Source organism: Strix aluco, chromosome 4 (assembly GCF_031877795.1).
Source record: "Strix aluco isolate bStrAlu1 chromosome 4, bStrAlu1.hap1, whole genome shotgun sequence".
Lineage (NCBI taxonomy): Eukaryota > Metazoa > Chordata > Aves > Strigiformes > Strigidae > Strix > Strix aluco.
The window spans coordinates 90,667,580-90,674,030 of record NC_133934.1 but is presented as its reverse complement, the minus strand read 5'-3'; positions in this window follow the sequence as shown (position 1 = coordinate 90,674,030).

Genomic DNA, 6,451 nt, shown 5'->3' with positions numbered 1-6,451 from the left:
ACCCTAATTCTTCATAGGTATCTATGTTATTAACCAAAGTAATATTGAAAGCAATAATAAAAATAGGACCATCCTATTTTTACAGGATGTGACTATCTCAAAAATATCTCAAAAATAACACCTACTCAACATATGCATGCATTTCTTTTTTTTTAATGCTGTAGTACTTTTAGAAGGTTAGGTTGGAAGATGAAGTTTAGGTTGTGTTGAGTTTCTCAGTGTATGTAATATTACAGCATCTACAATTTGTAGCCTACTAAAACCACCTGTGGTTACATTTCAATGTTAAAATTATTTGGACTGCAGAAGGAATAGAATAGAATAGAATAGAATAGAATAGAATAGAATAGAATAGAATAGAATAGAACAGAACATTTCAGTTGTAAGGGACCTACAATGATCATCTAGTCCAACTGCCTGACCACTTCAGGGCTGACCAAGTTAAAGCACGGTATTAACAGCATTGTCCAAATGCCTCTTAAATGCTGACAGGCTTGAGGCATCGACCACCTCTCTAGAAAGCCTGTTCCAGTGTTTGGCCACCATCTCGGTAAAGAAATGCTTCCTAATGTCCAGTCCAAACCTTTGAACCATTCCCGTGTGTCCTACCACTGGATCCCAGGGAGAAGAGCTCAGCACCTCACCCTCCACTTTCCGTCCTCAGGAGACTGTAGAGAGCCATGAGGTCGCCCCTCAGCCTCCTTTTCTCCCAGCTAGGCAAGCCCAAAGTCCTTAGCCACTCCTCATAGGACATTCCTTCCAGCCCTTTCGCCAGCTTTGTTGCCCTCCTCTGGAGCCATTTGAGGCCCTTCACATCCTTCTTGAACTGTGGGGCCCAGCACTGCACACAGCGCTCCAGGGGAGGCCGCACCGCCGCTGAATCCAGCGGGATAATCCCTGCTGGGGACCGGCTGGTTCTACTTACTGTGTGTGATGCACCCCAGGGTGCGGGTTGTCCTCGTGGCTGCCAGGGCACACGGCTGCCTCCCAGTGAGCCCGCTGCCCACCAGCACCCCCAGACCCCTTCTGCAGGGCTGCTCTCCAGCCACTCCTCTCCCAGTTTATATTTGTGCCTGGTGTACAGGAATCCAGACTGGGTTTGTACAGTGAGGTTTTGGTAGCAAGGTGAGGCGTTGCCGGGGTGGCCTCTGTGGCTTCCAGCCACATTTCAAGGCTCAGTGCAGGATTTTATCTCTACTTTCCTAATGAGTAGATAAAGGTACCCACAGTGTGTTTGGCTGAGTCATGTCACTCTGAAGCTTTAAATAGCATCATCAGAGCCTGGTAGAGGGAGCAGGACACAGTGTTTCTGTAATGACAAGCCAGACAAGGACAAAAGTGCTCTATGCAGCTCCCTATTTTAAAATACAGGGGAGGAGGAGTGTCAGTGGATGGGAGAGGTGTCTGTGGAATGCCTGCCTTGTTCCTGTAAGGGAGCTCTCTGGATATAGTCATGCTTTTATTTCTGTACTGCTGAAAAGTTATAGCTTTAATAGTATAGTTTGTCCAGGGTAGATTCTCAGAAGATATTTCTTGTGGATTATGGACAGGTTCTGGCTCTCAGTTCTTCTTCACTTTGCATTTATCCTTCCAGAACAAAACTTTTAGAGTTGGTCTTCTTGTAGTCAGCCTGGACTGATTTTCTCATGACCAGCTCACTTTCTTTGCACAGTTAGCGTGAACATCTCAAGGGATGGTTCTTACAGCTACAAACAGGTCAGATGTCATTTCCTTACAGTATCACTAGTGTTTCCAACTTCAGCTGTTCACACACTAGTGGGGAGCTGGGTATCTCCCATGTGGTGTTGTGCTTGCCTTTTCTTCTAGGTTGCCCCTCAAATAGATAGACTCTTTTAAATGACTATGGTCATTTGCAGAATGTCTCATTTTAGGCATTTTCTGGGGCATGGTTTTGCTCAGTCAGGCCTAACTCAAGATTCAACAAGCTTGAAGGAGGCTTTTTACACCTTTCACATGTGAAACCAAAACCTGATGTTCAGCAAGGAGCAGCAGCAGGCTGCAGTAAATAAGACTGGAATGTCTTAGGAGAGGTGAGGAAGCCTGTGAAAGTCTTGGAGGTTAAAGTTAAGCCTGAAGGGGTATTTATGCTGTTTGCATCCTTTGCCTTTGCAATCCTTGTTTGCAAGTACATAATGATAAGCTTTTAGCAAAATGTTTAGGAACAATTTTCTGGGGCATGGTTTTCCCACTGCTGCTTGCTAAGTGGCCCCACAAGCTTACACTTCTTTATTAACTACAATTTATAACACTGTACAGAGCTCTTTAATTGTTTAGCTCTGGTTAGCTCCTATTAGGCGGTGGAAGAACAAAGTAAAACAGTAATACAGTTTTGTATTTGTACTAGATTATTCATCTTATTTCTTCCCATAGATTTATAAAAGCCAGAAGTACCATCTGATCATCTTGTTAGACCTGTTAAATGTCAGGCCTGTTACCTGCCATGCAGTTACTTAAATGTTAATCCTAATCACCTGTGGCTGACCAGAGTCCTTCTGGAAGAAAAATGAGCTCTCTTCTTTTAAAGATATAAGGAATGTTGATATTTCATAGAAGCATGTTCTAGTGGGTGATCATCTTCCAGCAGTAAGTATGTACCTGGTTTCTAGCCTCATTTAGTTTAGCCAGAGCCCAGACATTAGATCTTGTTAAATTTTTTCCTAGTAACTTAAAAGCCATTGCATAACCACTGTTTCTTCATTAGGGTCGATCTTATAAAATATATCAAGGTTACATCATAGTCTTCTTTTTGTCAAACCGGTAGATTCAGCCCTTCAAGTTGTCATTACAAAAAACTTTATTTGCTATATCCAGCTGTATCTCTGTTCTTGCACTTCTTCCAACTCTTCATTGTCCCTTTATCAAACACAATCTCCAATACCCTTCCCACTATTGCTATAGACTGAGATGAACATTGTCTTGTTATTCTTATATTCTCACATATAGATGACTTCCCAGTTTCTATATACGGAATCCAGTTGTCCTCATTTGCCATTAGAGATTTCTGCTGAGTTGTTTGTCTTCCATAAGCTGGTGAGTTAGTGTTTTCCACACTACAGTCTTCCCTTTCGTAAGGGGGAGTAAATTGTAACATACACTTGTCCTTCCTTTAATCATAACTTCACACTTCAGTGTGTTAGAATTACCTGTGGTTAATCATGTCAGTTTATCAAGCAGGTCAGATCATTCTGTATGATTGCCTTGTCCTCAGTATTACTCAGCACTCCATCGATCTTTGTTCTACTGCAAATCTGGACAGTCAGGATGTCATGTTTAGTTCCAAATCACTCATGAAAATGTTGAATAGAGTTTGAGACTGGTAAATTCTTAAAAATTCCTCAGAAGAAAACTTTTTTTCAGTGATGTTTCTCACTGAGGACTAATTCTGAAATCAGTTAGCTAACAAATTCTTAACCTTAGTAATATATACCTTTTTTTAATCTTTGCAAACAGAGGTTTTACTATCCGCACGATAGACTATAAGTAAAAAAACCCCTGCAACTGCAGGATAGAAGAAAAACAGTTTAATCTTATTAAAAAACCCACTATTTTATACTGACTGTCTTCCAAAAGGTAGCTCAGGGCTTACCAAAACTACTCATCACCTTACAGGGAACCTCTGGCTAATGTTAACCCCAGAAAGATTTATTTTCCATGCAGTCACCTTGCATCACCATTTTACTATTCCATGCACCTTACTGATGGAACACTCTGTAATTGCTTTGACATCCTTTACAGCTATATTGCACTCTGGTCACTGAGAGACAACACCAGTACTGTGGTTTGCAAGATCAATGCATCCATAGGAACAGCATACTTCAGTTTTGGCAGTACACTGGCATCAACTCTAGTAAGACTTTTGCAAAGCTTAACAGAAATAGATTTAAAAAAAAAAAAAAAGAAAGAAAGAAAAAGAAATGCACAATTATATCTACCTTTATTCAGATCAGTTCCCAGCAGCTTTCCCATACTTTTTTTCCTGCCCTTTTATTTCCCAGCTATATAGTTCTTAAGCTCTTTACCAAACCATATGACTAGGCATTCAGTTCATATGTAAGTCAGGTAGGTCCTTTATTTCTACCTTCGTGGAAAGGGTTTCAGACATCATTTTTGCTCCAAATCTCCCCGGGTGTTTTTATACATATATAGATAGATATATACACACACACAGATAGATACACACACACACACACACACACACATACACATACAGATACACATGGAATTTGACTGGGTGGAACCATCTGCTGTACAGACAGTAAATTGTACTAGTTGATGACTGTCCTAGGGCTAACTAATTACACATCATCAATCTTTTTTGGGGAAAACACTCTCTTGTGTGGTGGAGTGCGGTTTTCAGTGAATAATTTGTTTGTATGCTGAAAATTATATTTAATATAAACATGCATACATTAACAAATACTGTACAAAACATATGAAATATAAATAAGAAGAATGTATGTAACTTGAAACTGACTCCTGACTTAAAATAAGTGTTGCTATTAACTATTTAAGGGGTGATGGAGCATTTGGTGTGCATGACTACCAGCCCATGTTTTGAGAAATAGCAAGAGAACCAACAGTGGTAATATATGATAACTGATTTTTAATTAATCAGATATTGTGCCCACTATTGCAATGGCAGCCAGAGTAGCCAATTTAGTAACACATTACAACATCCCTCTTGCTACTTTTGAAAACTGGCACAATATTCACTTTCTTTCTATTTTCTGCAGTTCTACGGTGTTGCAAGAATTAAAATAGCTCAACCATAGACAGTCAAGAATCCTCCTAGATTATGCTTTTGGAACTAATTGGTGAGAATTATCTCTGTTCTGTCTTAATATGTGTTGTATGGCTATGTGTTGCAAAACAGTTCATAATATTCGTCAATGAAACATGTACAGTTTCTACTTTCTCAACATAGAACACAAGTGTTTTGTTAGCATTCCTGCTTCAGCTGCATCATTAGTAATTATTTTGCTATCTCTATAAAGTAATAAATATAGACCTTTGATAGGATTTTGCTTTCTCTTCATATACATTTCCTTTATATTTGCATATATATATACACACACACACTTCATATTGTCACCCTTGGAAACCATGTTTTTTCTATATTCTATAAGTTTTTATTTATGTTGAAAGTTTGGTATTTCCCATTTTCCCATGTACTGTTTCACATTCAGCTGCTGCCTTCTTACCACTTCCGAAAGAGGTTGGGCTTTCAGCCAAAAATGTGAAATTGGGATAGCTCATATCATACAACTGAGATTTCCTCAACTGCAGCAGGAATAGGTTGTTATGCCTCCAGAGACATCTTTTAGCCCACCCTGAATTTTCCCACTGGTTTTTAGCATGAAGCTGCAATGTTGAGCCTCCAAAACAATACAAATTTCTCTTTGTCAATCACATAAGTTTTTTTTACCAACAGCTAGTTGGACCTTATCATTGTCTTGGACTTGTGGAAATACAGGGAATAATTAATTTTCCTTTCATGTCATATCTGTGCAATGTGATCTAATTAAGTAGGTTTTAGTCATTACATCACATAGGGTCAAAATATCAAAACCATGTGAGAGTTGCATGCAATAGCTGTTTAGACAGGTTTCCACCTGGTTTAGTAACATGTGGCTTGCTTACATTTATTATAATGGATATTCAGCAATGTTTGCCACTACAAATTTGCCTTTCTTTAATCTGTGTTTTCTTGACCTGACCTAAGAGTCACATTTGTCTTTGATGTCTGTGAGTTTTAGTACAGTCTCATGTTGCAATGGTTATTTAATTTAGCAGATAATAGGATGTACTTACATAGTTGCCTATCTTGATCTGGAGAATGTTTCTTTCCTTACGCATTTCTGAAACACTTCCTTAAGATGTTTTGCAACTGTTTCTTTAAAGTCTTTCCATGAGGAGCTGTTAACATAGTTTAATCGTTGTGATCAGCCCTTTTGTGAGTAAGTGGCCACACTAGATTCCTGCACAGTTTTGCATTTTGTTCAGCGGGAGCATGTGGAATGATAGCTGGACTCTTTAGCCTACGAGCCCCAAAGTCTCCCACACTTGGCTCCCCAGACAACTGTGAAGCCTTTTGGGACTGCCTGAGAAATAGCTTTGTTTTGTTAGCAGCCGTGTGGAGTCACACATGTAGCATCACTGAGACCACATCCCATGGACAGCTGACACGAGGCATGGGTGATAGCTCAATCTCATGGCACAAAATGCAGGTCTGTGGGGTGTCCGAGTGACTCCCAGCAGAGCCTGGGTTCGTTAAGCACTACTTACATGACCTACCAGGTGCCCTGGAAAGGCTGTCACTCCATCCTCCCAGTAACAACACACTGTATATAGGGCAAGATACGCTGCCATGCACACCTCTTCAGATTGCACAATGGGTCACAAGGCTTGAAGTCAACATGGCAATGGGAAG